This window comes from Phasianus colchicus, chromosome 12 (genome assembly GCF_987193195.1).
Source record: "Phasianus colchicus chromosome 12, bPhaCol1.hap1.1, whole genome shotgun sequence".
Lineage (NCBI taxonomy): Eukaryota > Metazoa > Chordata > Aves > Galliformes > Phasianidae > Phasianus > Phasianus colchicus.
Genome location: NC_143447.1, coordinates 13,065,740 through 13,083,702, shown reverse-complemented (window position 1 = coordinate 13,083,702; position 17,963 = coordinate 13,065,740). Strand labels below are relative to the sequence as shown.

Sequence of the window (17,963 nt, the reverse complement as noted above, 5' to 3'; positions counted from 1 at the left end):
ACTCTGAGCTTCTGGATGTGCAATTCTGGCACTCAGAACTTTGCCTGTTCTGTTAGCAGATGTTTTGCGTTGTTTGCAGTCTGCATTCATCTGTCTCTACTACTTTCTCTCATCTATAATCAAGTTCTTGAGCTACAAATGAGCAACTCAACAATGCACAACCTTATGTTCATAACATAACCTGCTAAAGCTGGCGCATTTTGTAGAAAGTTTCTATTTCTAGAAGAGTGGATAGAGGGTTAATAGATGTTGCCCAGGCACAAACACCTTGTTTAAAGCTGGTTGCAATCACTGAAGGTGTTGTGAGTAGCAATCAGCCATAGTCATGAGCAGCATATTGACCTGTCAGACTGTATATCAATCCGTAACATTTGATTATCCATTTCTGGAATTAACTATTAATCGTTCATTAGTTCTTTATGAAGTATTTATATATTCATCTTTCATCCGAAGTATGACTGTAATGCTAAAGTCTAGTACTTCACCACTGCGTTCAAATGGCCCAACAATCAGTAAGAAACAAGTTTTGGGAGCGTTCCCACCTCTTTGGCTGAAAGAACTGCACATTAGTATCTGGTCCCAGATTTAGTGGACGTGGGGGATTCATTTTCCTTGTCTATATACTGCACATATTGCTGAAGCTGTTTTCCCTTTCCTGTTAGAGGAGAGACCATGGCACTATTAGAGCAAAATAAATTGAATCCATCCATTTCAGACCTCACAGAGTGGCTGAGGGTATTTAGATGCCCACATGTGGCATGAGTAGCTTAGATGCCAGCATAGGACACTCATTTTTATCATATCAAGAGGTCAAAGGAGGGTTAAAATTTCAGCAGGACATTCAGTTCATGGCACACAGTCTTTTATCTTTGGCTGTAGCAACTTTTACACTTTTTCCGGCTCTTAACTAATAATAGCAAAGCTAACTGATACTCATGAAAGTATTTTGTACAGCTTCCAAGCTGGGTACTGCACTCTTTTTGGTGTATTTACACTCCAGTTATCCTCCTTCATTATCTCCATGTCCTACATCATCAAGCAGCAATGTGTCAAAAGATCACGCATCACAAAACTAAGCTGCATCACAATACCAAGCCTCACCACAAACAGCGCTGAGCTGGGAATGTACAAGAAGAATATTTTGGCAAACTCTATGGGGAACAGAAAAGAACAGCAGATGTTTCAAATAGGCAAAAGCTTCCAGTTTGGCCTTGAGTCTGTACTCTGGACCAATCTCTAGATAACATCCTCCATCATTGTGCCAAAGGGAACAATGAAATCATTCTGGTTCATCTTTTGATCCCAGTGTTGTTCTGGTATCTGCAGACTCTGGTAGAGCTGACTCAAGTCCTTCTGAACCTCATCCAAAGATACCCAAGGATTTCATTATTCTCTGTCCCTGACACTCCATGGCAATCATCCAACACCTCCATTTGAGCCACTGAAGGCAAAGATCCAAAACATTCTCAAGGGGAATGGAGTGGTGAGAAGGTGAGAGATGATCTGCTGTGATATAGGGAGGGCAATTCCCTATGAGTGTCTGAGCAAACACACACAGGTAGCAAGTTGGATGATGGTTATAGTGGATTGATAGGCTTGTAGTTGCTGAGGCATGGCCACTTTCATTCTTTATTTAAAACAAAGGTTTTCAGCCTGGATTATAGTTCTCTGCTTGCCTGCTCAGTCGGGACCAAGCTGATGGGATGGATGTTCACCAGTGGTGTACCAAATCCAGGCAGAGGCCTCACTGGTTCTTCCTTTACATCCCAAACTGCCAGCCCATCTCCGTCCTGCTCATCTGCAGCCTCCCGGCCCGTCCCATGCTGGCACCTTGAGCTGGGCACTCAGGCCAAGGTCTGCTCTGGTGCCAGGGCCTCAGCTGCTGCTCTCAGCGTGGTACTGCTGCAAGGCTGCAGCTTGGCACATGCAACAGGGATCCCGTTTCTCCTTTGGGGATGCCTCTGACATGGCCTCTAAGCAGGGGGACAGACAACCCCAGGGATGGGGGAAGAGGGCTGAACTTCTGCCCTTTGCTGGGTGCCGTGGGCAGGCTCATACGACTCCAGCAGTGCTGCCACAGGGTGGGAGAATGCTCTAACTGCTGCATTTAATTTGTACGCTTCTTTGTTCATCCAACAGCCTGCCTGTGTGTCGCCTTTCAAGTGATTTCCCTTGCTGCTCTCGCTAACACGACTTTATCCCTGCCGGAGAGGTGAGCCGGGGATATGTTGAATACAAAAAGAGAGAGGAAGGGTAATCAAACACCTGCTCCCACTAAAACAAAGCCTTTTCTCTTCACAGGCTGTTGAGCATTGATGGGGAGAGGTGAAGGCCTGCACCAGCCCTTGCCCGGCGCTGGGCCCAGCCATTGGAGCAGGGCTGTAAAAGCAGAAAAATGAGCGTGCATTGTGCTTAGGCTGCAGTCATTCTGCCTAAATTGGGGAACATTCTGCAAATATTTCAAGTCAAATACTACTGGTGCTGTCACTGCTGCCTCTCAGTCACTGGGCTACAGCAGCCATAGGTTGGTCTCGTTGACTCCAGCTGGGCAGCCTCCCGTTTGGACAAGCAAGACTACCAAAAGACTGAAAATTGGCCCTGTGAATAAGCTCATGGCCACATACAGGAGTGGGGAGCTCTGCCTGTCTGCCTCCTGGCTGCAGAAGCATTGCAAATCTGCTCACAGTACAACCATCTTCTGATCGAGTAACAGCAGATGTGCCATAATCTACAAGAGCATGGATGGGTGGATGGATGGATGGGCAGTGGCTGTACTGCCAGCCTTCTCCCAGAACATTCTGTTTTCCTCTTGGTTCTCACGTGGCATTGTGGCAGTCACAGCTTCCAAACAAGACCATGGGCATTTCTTGCTCTCCGGAAGGACTCATCTCATGCAGGTATTCAGAACTTCACTGGTAATCACTCTGACTTAACCTTAGTAATTTCAGAGAGACCTATACATGGTGCCTATCAGCAGGCAATAAAGTGTCCTATGTTTCTCCCTAACACAGAATTCTCCATGTGGGAGGGTCATTTCTCTGGCTATGAGCAGGAGCATCTGGCCCTCTGGCCATTGCCTTCATCAGGCCCACAGCTTGGAAGAAGAATTTTCTCCATATCAGTTGTTAGGACCAGCTGCTCCACAAATAAGATTATAGATCATATGGAGCACAGCTCTCTCCCATATCAGAAACATAAAAATCCCATCTGATCTTGACTGCTCTGAATCAATAGGGGCAAAGAGGTGTATATTTCAGACAGGAAAGCTCCAAAGCAAATCTATGCAAGTCTCGAAAGACTACTATTACTTGAATGGTAACGAAAAGAAAATAGGCAAAGGAAAAGGAAATGCAACAGGGCTCAGGGAGAGTTTGCATGTATTTGTTTCATAGGCTCACCTGCATGGCAAGTGTTCTGCACCACCTATTGCACTGCTCTCCTGTATGCCCACGTTTCATTATAGAGTTGCCATTTCTAACGATGTAAAAATAGGACATGCTGGCGTGGTTTAAATGGTGCTACGAGCACTGCAGAGAGGCACAGTGATAGCTGTGTGGGAAATGAGAGAAGAGAGGAATTCTCCTGAGCAAAGAGCAATATCAAGCAAATGCTGAACTGACAACCTCTGCTGCTGAGACCGAAATGCTCTGGCAAGAAGCCACCAGCACGTATATCCATACAGCACTGAACAGCCCCTCAGCGGAGAGCGCGTCGGGAATGCATTCAGCACGTAAAGCATCAGCTGTATGAAAAACTGCAGACAAGATAATCCTGCTGTTTTATCTATCTGAGGAAAGTTAGATTTGGATTTGAAGGGCAACTTTCCAGGGCTTTCCAACTTGTAAATTCAAAGGCAAAATGGGTGTACGCTGGTGCTGGTCTCACACCTCCCTCAGGTCAAGGATTCAAGACAACTGAGAGGGAAGTCTCCAGGGCTGGGTTTCTGAATATGCTGTTTTCTCTCCACTGCAGTGTGGCTCGATGTACAGAGCTACCAAGACACCAACGTTTCAGCACGGCTATGCCCCATGCCTGGTATGCTCTGGTGGGCTTCCATTTGGTCTTGGCAGTGATTGTGTGGCCCTCATGGTGGTGGTTGTGGGAAAATCTCTTTATCAGTGCCCTGTGGGAATAGAGATCGTGTGTAGCCTGAAGAAAAGAAAGTAAGGAAAAAAATGGGTTAGAGGTGACACTGGAGACTTGTTTGCCAGGACAATACATACTGGATAATTGGCAGCTGGCTTTCCATTGCCAGATTTTCCATCTCGAATCTTTTTATTTCCTTAGGCAACATTTACTTCTGCTTTTTAAACAAAGCGCTCTCAGAGCCAGAAAATCACAGTGCAGACTGACTGACTGCTTTCAGACAGCTCTCCAAACCTCCTAAATGCATTAAACCACCCTTTTAAGTAGCTCTTTGTGATTTCAGTGGGAATAAGGATGCTGCTCTACCAGGAAGCTTTATTGAAAACATGATCATTCACAAGAGCTTCTCAGTATTTCTGGGCTGAAATTATCCACAACAGTATTTTTGTAATTCCGTTTTTAATCTCTCATAGTGGGAGGAGGAGATGTTATTCCAGTTCACCATCTAACATGGTAAGATATATTTCCAATGTTGAGAAATAGTTAATGAAACACAAGAGGCTGAGGCCAACTCTAAATCTCAGCATCACAGAAGGAGGCTGCTGGTGTGGGACTGGGACATGGTCAAACCATTGCTGTCTGTATATAGCCACAGCCTGTTTTTAACACTGCCAGACTCCTCAGCAGTAGCACATGTTGGATTTATCAGCCCTTATGAGATATGGCACAGCAGAAATTGGTCTGAGACTGCCGGACTATTTACTACCGCTATACCAGAATAATTCTTATGCTTATTCCCTGTTCTGAATACATCCAAAACTGAACCTCCCAGGTGAGGTTGCACTGATTTAAATCCAGCCATAAATCTGTTGCCCCTTACTGAGCCACTCATTTCTTTTTTACTATTTTTGAAGGGCAGGGAACAAGAATCTATTTGGTGCAGAGAAAATGAAAGCAATTTTCCAAACTCCTCAGTGAGAGAGAAAAATATTTTCACACGTTTGTCCTTTGTCCATATGCATTGAGCAAATCTCCAGACATTTTACACTGTGCCATCCCCTCATCTGGCTCTGTTTTCTGTTCGGTTTTATCTCTCAAAGGTTTCTAATTTCTCCCCTGACTTCTCTTAAATTTTCTCCCAGTCTCTTGCATAAGGATGAGAAGGAGCCTGATTAACTTATTCTCTCCTAAGTGGGGAAAGCAAACAAAACAAAGCCAAGTCCCTGTGCATCCCAATTATCAGAATGTTCCATCAGTGCACCTGGCTCACACTCTATCCTTGGGCTGCTTCATTCAGAGCTGATTTTTTTCTCCTTTGGGAAGTAGGGAGGGGAAATAATTCCCCAGCACGATGATGGCCAGATTTTGGAAAGCCTTTCTGAGTCATTTTAAACTTGTTTTAGGCTCCCACTGTTTTCACATTAAGGTTTTTTTTTTTGGTAATTTCCTTCCATGAATAGGAGCCTGTGTCATCCAGTGCTCCACTTCTTCACAGCTTCCATTCTCTCAGCCTTTGGACAATGAAAATAATAGGCTTTTGGTAACCAGTGTGTAGAAATCTCTACATTCATTTTGCTGGTTTATGGCAATAGAAAAGATGTTTTCATACTGTAAGTGTGCTAATATATTCTGATTAGCCTTGAACAGTGGTAGGAGGAGATAAGATAAGCTCTCAATGTATTTCAGAAGTAAACAGCAACGTGTTAAATTGATTTAACAACTTTTGGATGAGTTTAAATGAGGTGTCTTTTTTTTTGTTTTTTTTATATGACGTACCAAGAAAAAAAAAAAGCCCTTTGGTTCTTTAATGACACATTCACTTATATCACTTAATGTTCCATGCTACTTCGTCTACAGGCATTGCTGTGCAAAACGTTGGCATTGTTGTAGTCTAAATTAAATAACTACTCTGTTAACCATTCTGCTGATTAGCTGATTTTAAGAATGTAGATTTTAATGATGAAATTCTCAGCTGGACACCACAACCAAAATCTTTTGCATAGCTCAAAGCGTGGTGGCCCATGACTACAATATTAGTGAAAATAATGTTCAAATCACCCAGATCAGAATAGTTTTTCTCAAGGTAGATCATCTGGGGATGTTTGGATCTTCAATCCCCGAACCATTTACTCCAGGGCTTTGGACACTAAAGACAGCAGATGGAATGATTTCGCCTATTTTGCCCACTTCTTCCAATTACCAGTCTTTCTTTTGATGAATCGTCTCATTCCAGAGCTGGGCAAGCATTTCTGCGAAGCTACTGAGAAGGTTGGCTCAGTGAGCCAAAGAGATGGGCTGAGACTTGGGTTTCACTGTGGGTATTGCAGAACCAGAGCAGGTTGAACCCCGCGTCCAGGCACACACTGCCCACATCCTCTGATTAATGTGGTGTGTAACGAACAAAACAAACCTCCAAAACACAGACACGCCGGGTTAGAGATGCCCCTGTGTGAGGGAATGTGAGGGAACGGTGTGTGGGTTCTGAGAACTGCCGAGATCTCTCCTAAGGAGATACATAGTCTGAATATTTTCCTCCACCATCGTTTTATAGAGAAAGCCAGAATTTTAAAGGAATATTGAAGTCGGGAGAAAGTAATCTTGTTATTTATTTACTTTATTCCTGGGGTATAGGCTGATAAGAAAGCAATTGGATGAATAACTGTATTTTCCCCTGTTTTCCCTTAAACAACTGTTAGAAGATAGGAGTTTTTTTTCCATGCCTTTTAGGAGACTATTTCACAGAGATTTTGTCCTGTTTATGATCTCAGACTTTTGCTTCTGTCATTTCTATCGTGCTTTCCTTAGCATCACATTTTGTTACACACAAAATAATTCTTTTCTCACTGCCTGAACACAGTAACCGTAGCTCTAGTCATTACTCAGTGAAGCTATATATACTTAGTTCATCATCTTTCCTCATAAATCAATCTTTTCAACCCCGAAATCATTTTAGCTGCTCTTTGAATTGTCTCCAGCTTGTCTGTTTTTGCCTGGTAATGATGTGGCCCAGAACTGAATGCTGCATTCAGGGTAGGCTGCCACCAAAGTAATGGGAACCAGGATGATTTCCACTATCTGCCGTTTGACACAAAACTTACTGCGAATATATTGCAAGAAAAAGTCTGTTCTTACAAATGCAGCAGAGCTGGAAACAAATCAGAGGCTGATTCACCTCAGTTCCCTCCAGCTGTCCTGAGCTGTGCTGATCCCAGCAGGGCAGATGGATGGGGCATCTCCCTACAGCAGTGCACATATTTTCTGCAGGAATAGGGAGGCCAGAGGGTCCCTGCCTGCTGCAGACTCCACTTGCACCAGGACAGTGCATGTGCAAATATGTTGGTTGCTCCAAAAGTAATGCTTCCTAATTATTTCCATGGAAACTACAGCAGTTACAAAGAGCACAATAACGCTATTTGATAGAGCAAATTCTCAGCTTCAAAAAAAAAAAACCCACAATTTTTCATCAGAGTCACCTATCCCTGTTTTGCTGTCTGCATTAAGAGGGTGTTATGTCACTGTTTGCAGGGCACGAGTGTTTGTTACCAGTGAAGGGCCTGGACTCAGGATTGCAACGCTTTCCTGGAAGTCTGGTTTTGCATTCCTTGCCTGGCTTTTTCCTGGTGACATGTACTGGGGTGCAGGGTGCATTGTCCTCCTCCTAGCACTGCCACTCTGGAGGCTGCAATCCCAGCTTCTGCAACAGCAACTCTGTGCCAGGATACAATGATTTGTGCCCTCTGTACTCCCATATCCAGCTGCTTGGCTGCACTGGGACATCCAGGAATGAACTGCTCCAGCTCAGCAGCCAGGCTCAGAGCAGCTTTGCTGCTGAAAAGCTCTATGTGTAAAGCCACACTTTAAGGATGATCTTTTTGGACTAACGCATCCTAGAATATGTAGGATGAAGCCATGACTTATTTCCTGCAGCATGTTATCTGTAAGACTGAGAAAAGAAGTTGCAAAGTGCAGATGAAAACCACTGTGACATTTCAAACTCACCTCAGACCCTTTGCAGAATAAAGAATCATAGAATCATAGAAGGGCTTGGGTTGGAAGGGACCTCAGAGATCACCCAGCTCCAGCCCCCTGCCACAGGCTGGTTGCCCCCACCAGCTCAGGCTGCCCAGGGCCCCATCCAACCTGGCCTTGAACACCTCCAGGGATGGGGCACACACTTCTCTAGGCAGCCTGAAAGGCAGAACTGAGTCCTGTTCCTGACCCCTTGCAGGTCTCAGGTTTTTTTCTGCATTATCCAGCAGTTCTCTTCCTCCTTGCCCTCCTAGAAATCCATCTCTCAGGTTCTGAAATACCTCCTCAGCTCCAGTTCAGGTCAGGCTGTGGGGCTGAACTCAAACCGAGCTTTCTGTTCAAAGCATTTATTGATCCATTTTTATGGTGCAGCCATCACTTAAATACAGCACCAACTTCTCCTTATGGCCACGTGGGGACTTGGTAGCCAGTCTAACAGCCCTCTTATTTTGACGTTAAATAGAGCAGCAAGAGTAGAGCAGCAAGAGTAGAGCAAAAACAACATCAAAACTTGAGCAAAGCAAGGTTCCCCCCACCACTTGCTAACAGGATTTCTGGAAGCTATTTCCTTCCATCAAGTTGGCTTGCAATACGCTGGCATGGCGCGTCGCATCAGTAATGGGAAAGTGAAAATCGATAGCAGGGAAGGAGGATCAATGTGAAAAGAAATGGCAAGTTTTGTTTTAAAAGATTTTGGCAGAGGGGTTTTTAAAAAAATGATGTCATCTGGGGCATTTCTCTACATCAACAGCACGGGCTGTGGATAACACCAATCCCACATCAATAACATCTGCAAATGCCGCTTTCTGAGAGGTACAATCAATCCTGCCCAGTGGGCCCCAAGGTACAAAAGTGAGCTCACGAACTATGCCTGCCATCTGCAGTTGACCCCCCGCATCTGAAGCCTGGCATCCTCACCCAAAGTGCTGATGAGGCCATAGCTCACAGCACGAGGTACTTGACAGACCGAGTCAAAGAATTTCCTGCAGTGATGCCTAAATCCATTGGTTGCTTTGTTTTGCAGCTTCTTGGTCTTGAAGAAAGCCACCAGCTCACCATGAGCAGCTCTGCATGGCTGTGCCCAGTTGGGATAATGTCGTTACATGGTTGCATGCCCCGTGTGCCCCCATGGGGACTGTCCCCTGGATTCTGTCAAGTCCTGGGTGAAGGGTTGAGATAGAATCATGGAATCATTAATGTTGGAAAAGACCTCTAAGATCACCAAATCCAAACATTGACCCCCCCCCCCCCACGCCCACTCACCACATCCCTCAGTGCCATATCCCAAAAGTTTTTGAACAGGAATGGTGACTCTACCACCTCCCTGCGCAACCTGTGCCACTGCATCACCTCTCTTTCAGAAAATAAATGTTTCCTAATATCCAGTCTGAACGTTGGCATGTTGGTCTTGGAATTAGCAGTCCTGCAGCCAGCAGCACAAATCACTGAGAACATCCATGAGCTCAAAAACAAACCCAAAAAAAGGTGAAAGCATACATTTGACACAGAATCACAATATACAGAGGAACTGCCTTCCCTGCTAGTCTTATTCAGCGTCCTTTTCTACAGAACCACCATGCTGAGGTGCTAGGGCAAAACCACCAAGCACTCATGTGGAAGAAGATATTTCACCCTGAGTGAAGGGAATGGCTTCTCCACAGAGGCTGAAACGTGTTTGACAAAAAGTATTCTGTTTTTGAAAAAGATTTCGCTTTTTGAAGATGATGCAAAATAGGAATTTCACTTCTACATCCATTTATAGCCAGACTGTGATCTTTTATTGCTTTTCCTCCACACGTTGATAAAGCAAATGCTCCCTTCAGAGTTGTTTATCCTCAATAGTGCAGAGCCAAGCAGTTGTTTTAATTACAAGGTTTTCTGTAGAAAAGGGCATTTCCCTAATACTGTTCTTGCTTCAAGACCAGATTGGGAACTTTAGTGCAGAAATGACTGTGAGTCATCAGTGAAAACAAAACCAGCCCAAAATAAATAGAAATGTGGCTGATACCCGACCCAGATCACAAGTACCCTATCGCTGTTGCTGATCAACAGAGTTGTAAATGGAAACCTATACATCCACCTCACCAAATCACTCTGTATATCTCCAGTCATAGCATCGCAACAGCATTGGCAATGCAGGTTTGGTAAATTGGAATCATGTTCAAGTTAAAAAGATATGCATGACCTTAACAATCATGCTACTGCGAAGCAGCCTTTGGGCACTTGTAGAACTTTGGGGAAATGGAGGAAAAGGGAAAAGGGTAATCATATGGTAAACTCAGCTAGATAAAGTTTCATTTGTCAAAGAACTGTTGAGGAAAACGGCTGATGCATTCCAGGCTGTTGTATAGTGTATTACAGAAGCAATCTATTTTTGTTCTGCTATTATGCCATGGAGAATTCATCTCTCTGCAACAGTAGAAGCGATAAAGGAAAAATTGGTCCTTCTCCTGTAAATCAACTCCAGTGCTTTGGGGGAGGCTGCTCTTGCTTTCTTTGCAGCTGAGCGTGAGCCTGCACATTCCCAAAGGAGCTTAGCAGTGGAAGCCAAGGTGCTCTTGAAGATCAAGGGCAAAACTCAATGACCTCGGACAAGAGAACGAGTCTCAAAAATAATCTGCCTGAGCTGGCATCTGAACCACAAAGTAAATCAAGCACTTGGAGACCTCAGAAGTTCAAAAGACTTTAGGAAAGATCAAGCCACTTGCCATTGAGCTGCTTCTTCCGAGTCTTGATTTTTTTTTTTTATTTTATTTTGATGCAAGTCAGTATTTCCTGGGAGCTTTTGCCCTCAGTTGAGTGTGCTGCAAATTCAGTGTTGTTTGGAATAACAGAGACCAAAATGCTTAATGTGAGAGGAGCTCAGTATCCTCTAGATACTGACACGAGGCCTCTGAGGACAGCGCAGACAAGGACACCTCAGACTTTGAGACTGCTGTCTATGCATATGGGTCTTGGCCATGGGTATGGCCCTGATGCTGAACACAATGACTTGTGGTGGCCAAAAGGCTTTAGCCACCTTCTGTTGGCCAACAGCTTCAAGAGTTTCAATATACGCGGCCTGGGATTCAGGGAGCCTCAGGTACTGGCTCTTTGGGTGAGTAATGCAAAGACAGAGTAGGACTATGGCAGCTTTGCAGATGTCACTGGCTCTCACTGCTGGGAGTGACTCCTGGGAGACAACAGACTGAGGCCTCTCTCCTACGTTCTGCTAGAGAACAACTCTCCCCCAGGATAACACAGCTAATAGCGGGTTAGCGTGGACAGACAGGCAGGGGAACAGAGAGAAATAATGTTTGGGTAAGGGTGCAAAACAGTGATATCAACACCCCAGCTCTCCAACCATCGCAGGCTGTAGGTGTGCAAGGCAGTATCTAAACAAAGAGCCTGCAGCCTCCAGAAGGTCAGCCAGAAACCACACTTAGTTGCCAGCAGCAAGGAAGTATTTGGGGCCAACCAGGTAGCAAACACCATCCAAACAGGCTCTTACTAACTGGGAGGCAGAGAGGAGCACGCAAGCCCCACCGTGGTACTGGTGATGGTGGTGATGATAGGCAAGGCTGAGGTGGAAGTCCCACACCATGAGTCAGAGGGATGGGGAGAATCTGCCCCAAGCAGCTGCAGCCTTCAGACACACGTGGGCTGAGTGTTTCTTGATTACAGATAGTTCAATTCATGTGGGGATGAAGAGGGAAAAACAATAAAATGAAGGTTTCAGAAAGGCCTAGGTTTCTATGTTCTGGTCTTGTAGCTGGTGGCCTGGGAGATGCTTTGGGTTCTGGAAGCTAAGGCTGCTCCTGGAACCTCTGTAGGTATATGAAAAGATTTTTCCTAATTGGTTGGGTTTTAGAATCCCAATCTGCATTGCAAGCACTTATACTTTATGGAGTTTTTTTTTGTGGGCTTTTTTTTTTTTTTTTTTTTTTTTTTTTTGCCTCCAAGCATCCAGAGGAATGAAAATGGGTGTTTTCGAGCTGCACTAATTTTAATCTAATTTCAGGCAGATTGGTGAAGTAAGGTCAGAGTTGTGTCTATGATAGTTCTAATGAAAATAAAGGTACAGACAACAAAATGTTATGGAAATGGATAAGGCTTTTTGACTGCTGCCATTACAGTTGATAGTTATATTCAGTCACTTTAAATTTTATTGATTTATTTTTTCCCGAGCACTCCACCCTGAACTTATTTCTCATTTCAGGAAATCAATCGTATGGATCCTTTGACACAAGGCATGCAGCATTCTGCCACCGTATGTATTCCATGATGGAAGGAGCTGCACATTTTTCTTTTTCTCAGTTCTTTCATCTTGAAAACGAACCAAAAAATCTCTGTTCCTTACAAAAATACGAATCTGGGAAAAACTTTCTGCCCTTGATTCTCTGCACTGTATCATCTGTGCTGATGCCTGCTTTGCTCTGGAGCATTTTTTCCCCAGAATGCTTCTGTTGGTGAACAGCAGTTATGAACGTGCTTTCAGGCTCACCTAACAAATAGAATTTTTTTCTTCTGTTTGTTTTTTTTTTCTTTTTTCCCCCATTCTGCCTTTCTGGTGCAGGTGGAAAATTGTATTTTGCTTTCATTTCCCAGACAAAACGGCACAGATTTAGCATGGGCAAAGGCTCTGCTCTGTGTCACTGGTGCCACAGCTGAGGTGGGGACAGATGTGCTGAGGTGACTCTGCACCAATGAAGTCTGCTTTGGGGCCATATGTGAGTGGCTGTAGAACGTACTATCCTTTGTAGCCCTGTTGTACCTCTGATGGGCACCTTTGCTCTTTCTGTTTGATTGGTGAGGGTCAGATATCAAACTCCTGAGTTCCAGTGCCTCTGTACTTTCTTAGTGTGTAATTTTCAAAGCCTCATCTGTGCTTGAATAATGTCACTGCATTCCTCTGTCAAGAAAGCTCAAGGGAGAAGAAAGAGCAAGGTCAGATCCCTTCTCAACCCAATGGAGATAACCCTTCTGCGAAGCTGAGGTGCTCAGGAACACCCTGGCATTGTGGATCCTGCAGTCTTTCTGGCTGATAAATAATTTAGGATTGGGTATTATGAATCCCTGGCTTTTTATGAGTAGAGAAATTTATTACAAGTACAGAAAGTCTCACCTTTATAAATAATTAAACTTGGTTACACACAATGACTGTAGTGAATGATCTGGAACTGAAGTCAAAGAATGGAGCATTTGTCCCTCTTTTTCGAAAGCAGGAAGAAGGGAGACAAGGGAGCAATAATAGTGTGAGTGTATACAGAGGGGTGAGTGGACTACATCATTGCTCTACATACCTCCCTGACCCAATGGATTTGTGACTGCAGGTCTGTAATTGTGAAGTAAATTAATTCAGCTCAGGAGCGGGAGGGGAGGAGCGAAGCCTGCAGACAGCATCTATATGGGTGCAACAGGTGCAAAAAGACTATTCACATCCTTATCTCATTACAACCACCACTAAAACAGGATGCCATTAGCAGTCGTGGCACAACAGAGAACGGGAGGGCAGATAAAGAAAGGGAAGAAAAAAAAATCAGGATTGATGTTCTCCTCCTGTATTTGTTATCTTACAGCAAACAGCGGCAGAATACAAATCAGCCCACCCCATGCACAGACGGCTGGGATCCTTTGAGACTCTTGTTTTATGGATGAAATAAATTCAGCCAATGGGGAATGGAAGGCACTGTAAGTGTAAAAAAAAAAAAAAAAAAAAAAAACCAACAACAATGCTTTTACATATTATTTTCTCCAGTGAAGAGCTTACACAACAGAGTCATGTGAAGGGAGGAAGGGAGGTATTAACTGGCTCAGTGATGGTGGTCACAGCTTTCCTGTTATCAGAAGAAATGTACAGCTAGGTTCTCTCCAAGGCAAGGCCTTCCTGGAGTGGTCAGTAAAATAAAACATAAGGAACTTATGTGGAGTTTAGGAGATCAGGTTAAAATTTTTGTTTAAATTGGCCCAAGATACAAGATCATTGAAATGCAGTAGTTTCTATTGATGTCCCAGCTCTTTCTCTCACATGTCCTTGCCCAAGGAGGTTGTGGATGCCCCATCCTTGGAGGCATTCAAGGCCAGGCTGGATGTGACTCTGGGCAGCCTGGTCTGGTGGTTGGTGACCCTGCACATAGCAGGGGGGTTGAAAGTACATGACCACTGTTGTCTTTTCAACCCAGGCCATTCTGTGATTTTCTATGAACTGTAACTCATTTAGGGGGGAAATGAACTGGCTAAGGAAAAGTATGTGAGCAAAAGATATATTCTGTAAGTTTCAGCAGTGGCTGCTGATCCTCTGCTTCCCAGCCTGCAGTTCTCTTCCCGAAGACAGGTTTGTATGTGGCTACAGGCAAACTGACATCTTTTCCTATCCTGAAGAATTTGCTGTCTCCATGAGAATGTAAAAACCCAGGGAGCAACCAACTGGACAGATGAGCCCCTGTTCCCACTGCCATCTCCTGATCTGTCAGAGCAGCATTGCAAAGCTAATCCCCACACTGTGCTACACCTTGCAAGAAAGAGACAGCTATCAGCTGGACACAGCAGCAAGAGCTGAAATTTGGTGGGAAAGATACCTCAAATATTCCCTTTTTTTTTGTATTTCTTTTAGTTGGATATTAGTTGGACAACTTTTCACGCCTTTTGCTAGAATACACTGGTCTGCAAGGTGCTATCAAGAAATTGGCCACTGTAATGATATTGCTTGTGAGCTCCCAGCCCCAGGGCAGCAGTGATTCTTAAGGTTCCAAAACACATTGTGTCCAGAGCGTGATTTCTCCATGTAGCTGAGCCCCAGTGTAAACAGAAGGGCACTTTTCAGACTGGTGATGAAATTCTTAATTATGCAGCGTCAAATGCAGCAGTTCTAAGGAGAAACAAATTCACTTACAAATTATGCACATACATCAAAACCACCCTCTGTTTCAGAGACAAATGCCCAATCAATCCGATCTATTTTGCCATCTACAGCAGACGCTACATCAGGCTGTTTTATCGGTTTTAATTCGTCTTTCCTCACTATGCTCAGTCAACTTGTGGTTATCCAGACCATGGGGAGGGAGCAGAACAATCCCAAATGAAGTGGAGCACAGCTGAACAAAGCCGCTGTTAAATCAGATAGTTAAAATAAATATTTTTCTGCATTAGTCTTAGTAAAAACTGGAGCTACGATGTAGAAAAAGGTCAAAGACAGGAATGAAAACATTTTATTTATGGTGTAGCACAGTTCATTTGCATCTGGATAGTCTGCCCACACAACGAAATGCAGATGGTGTCTGTATTGCGACTAGGTGAGATTCAGGGGAAAAGCAAAGCTGGTTTTGTCTCAGTGTTTGCGAGGACTCTCCTGTATTTGCAGGTGATGTATTCAGAGGGAGCTGTAATTTACAGCCCTGTCTCCTGGGCAGCACTTGAGGAGGAAGGAGAGCAAGCATCAAGCCTGGGCTCATGGCAAAACATTACTTGCTTCCAAAACACAAGAGGCAGAGCTACAGAGGGGGTTCTCAGTGGAACCAGCTGTGAGAGGAGGATCAGTTGCAAAGCTTAAGGCAAAGCCACAGCCATCTGAGTTCAGATGGTGCCCAGCTTATGGGACACAGCAAAGGCAGTGCTCCCATCACAGCACTGGGCCTCCTCCAGTGCTCTGTGCACACAGAGAAGGGCGATAATGGCTGAAAGAAGGTCTGTGTCTTCAATAATCTTTAAAGAGATCTGATTCTCTATTACATTGCTCTGAGTTATGTGATGCACAGAAGAAAGATTGGGTTCCCTCACTCTTCTATGCCTCCAAACCCAGCTGAAATGGGTTTTTTTTTCCCTCTTCTTTGCTTAATGGAAAAGGTGCTTAACAGTAGTTTCAAGATTAGGAAGGAAATAAGTATTTAAAAAAGAAACGTATTCCTCTTGGGTCACTACTAAAAGCTGTTTCATTATTGCCTAAAACCAATGGAAATAAAGCCAGCGTGTCCTCAGACTCTTAATGCAGCATCAGATCTAATTGAATCTTTTGCATCTATTTTTAATGAGCAGCTCGTTTGTTTAATGCGATGGCTACATGATTATGAGTTTGTTCCCTACTTGGGACATATTGCTTCTAATGCAGTGATATTTAATTATTATCTCTCAAGGAATTATGAGAAACAAGCTGTCAAGATTGAAAAACCAATGATTTATTCCTGGTCAAACAGATTGCAGAGCAGCACAGGCCCTGTCTACCTTGGTGATGTTCCCATTGCTGCAGCGTGAAGCCCTCAGGAGCAACACTGATTGCTTCAGCACTGCGTCCTGCCTGCTCCATCCCTGGGCTGTGGCAGTGCACGAGCAGAGTGACTGGGGAACAGCATCACTGTTGATGTGAATTACTGGAGAATTACCATTATTTCCGGCACAGCTACAGTGTAATCCCCACAAATAACTATACAGCTGATTCACATAAACCCTGTTATTGTCCTTCAGATGTTTTCTGGCTGTGGTTGTGAGGAGTTCTGTAGGTGTGCGTTAACAAAATTAAAGCTTTATTGTTTAGCCAAAGTCAGAAATCCCACTGATACCACTGATTCAACCCTTGCTGGTTTATTCACACAAGACAGGCTCCATTTAAGTGAAAGCACACATGGGTAAGAAGCCTTTAGCCAGTGAAATTCCAGGGGATGCACAGGGCTTCAGCCTTCTCATGGGCAGAGTGGGGCAGGGATCCTGAGGGACATCCAGAGCTCTCATACAGGAGAACAGAGACCACATCAGGCTAGATGGAGTGTCTGTGTAACTGTCTAGTGGGAAATAGGAACAACAAAAGCCACTTCTATCATTCTCACAATTTGCTCCAGTTTAGAATGATGCTGAAAAGGGAGTTATCTGGTTTTCAAGGTGCATATTCTGTCCTTTCACCTACCTACCAGTAAGGCACAGTACAGGGTACTCAGCCCAACACTCTGGCTTGGACTGGAGGTAAAACATCACACTCTATTGCTTGAATAACCCACAGTGAAGATTAGAGAAATGAACGATAAAACTGTTCCAGCTTGTCCTCAGTGGATGGAAAGTAATGAAAATATCATGAAAGACAAATGGTAAAGTTAGTTTAAAACTGATTTAATGAAAGTAAAAGAGGATGAGTGTTCGTTGCACGCTACTGATTTATATTTTCTATATTTCAGCCTTCATAACCAAATTCTGTCTTGTTAGCCATTAGAAGTTTAATACAGGGTTACGCATTCTATCACAATCCAAGCAGCTTGCAGTACTTTGAAGGAGCACAATGCTGCATTTTGAAAGATTAGCAAGGGCGTCCTTGGCTGGATTCTTGCATATTAAAATGCGATCTTCAAACCCAAGGTTTTCTTGTGGGATGAGGGGATGGGGAATAATTCAAACCATCTCTCCCTTTTTTTCTTTCATTGAACTTGGCTTGACGTAAAACTATACGAAACTTGGAACAAAAGGAATAATGGTTTACAAAGAATGAGTGGATCTTGTGAAGATGAAACTTTCCAAAATTAGCTGAGTTTTTTTTGTTGTTGTTGTTAATCCTACATTCTTTGTCTTTCAGCTGCTTGCAGATTCTAGAAAGAATGAGCTAATTTTTCCCACTTCTTCTTCTCAGTGTTTTCCATAGCATAAATAATACATAGCAATAGCAATATTAGTTTTATTTGAAGAAAAAAAAAAAAAAAGGAATGGAATCTGCCTTGGAGACTGAGCCAGGCTGGAGGCAACCATGATGAGGATGAGGGTGATGCACCACAACGAAGCCCTCGTGTTACATAGTGAGTTCCACAAAGCAGCCACACCATTGTATGTGCTACTAGAGGAACACCAGTAAAGAAATACATGTGGATGCATGACCTTTTAGATGAGCAAAAATAAGC

General features: G+C 43.9%; 1 long non-coding RNA gene across 4 annotated transcripts; it reads left to right on the top strand.

The window, feature by feature from the left end:
* Nucleotides 1-1,069: 1,069 nt before the first annotated feature.
* On the top strand, nucleotides 1,070-15,589 carry LOC116225379 (uncharacterized). Of its 4 annotated transcripts, XR_016470417.1 has the most exons (5): nucleotides 1,070-1,491; nucleotides 2,140-2,212; nucleotides 2,302-2,897; nucleotides 13,674-13,785; nucleotides 15,455-15,589. It is a non-coding gene; the product is annotated as an uncharacterized LOC116225379 (long non-coding RNA). The 4 variants fall into 4 exon arrangements; XR_016470418.1 differs by lacking the exons at nucleotides 13,674-13,785; nucleotides 15,455-15,589 and adding an exon at nucleotides 3,393-4,280 and having other exon boundaries at nucleotides 1,071-1,491; XR_016470419.1 differs by lacking the exons at nucleotides 13,674-13,785; nucleotides 15,455-15,589 and adding an exon at nucleotides 3,012-3,078 and having other exon boundaries at nucleotides 1,071-1,491.
* Nucleotides 15,590-17,963: the final 2,374 nt, after the last annotated feature.